The 360-nt window shown below is 64.4% G+C and overlaps 1 long non-coding RNA gene across 1 annotated transcript in view; it reads left to right on the forward strand.

The window, feature by feature from the left end:
* LOC113957957 overlaps positions 1-360 on the forward strand; it is a 23,550-nt gene that overhangs the window by 569 nt on the left and 22,621 nt on the right. The window lies entirely within an intron of this gene.

Consider the following 360-nt stretch of genomic DNA (forward strand, 5'->3'; position numbering starts at 1 on the left):
TGGGAATGGGGCCGGGAATGGGAATGGGGCCGGGAATGGGAATGGGGACTGGGAATGGGACTGGGACTGGCACTGGGGATGGGAATGAGCCTGGGGCCGGGACTGGGGTCTGGGACTAAGGACTGGAGCCAGGGCTAGGACTAGGACTAGGGCTGGGAATGGGGCTGGGGCTGGAACTGGAGCTGGGGACTGGGGACTGGGATTGGGACTGGGACTGGGACTGGGACTGGGGGCTGGGATTGGGACTGGAACTGGGGATTGGGGACTGGCAATGGGAATGGGGCTGGGAGTGGGGCCTGGCGCTGGGAATGGGAATGGGAATGGGAATGAGGCTGGGACTGGGGACTGAGGACTGGAGAC

Source organism: Corapipo altera, unplaced genomic scaffold, assembly GCF_003945725.1.
Source record: "Corapipo altera isolate COAL_440 unplaced genomic scaffold, ASM394572v1 146, whole genome shotgun sequence".
In the NCBI taxonomy this organism is placed as follows: Eukaryota; Metazoa; Chordata; class Aves; order Passeriformes; family Pipridae; genus Corapipo; species Corapipo altera.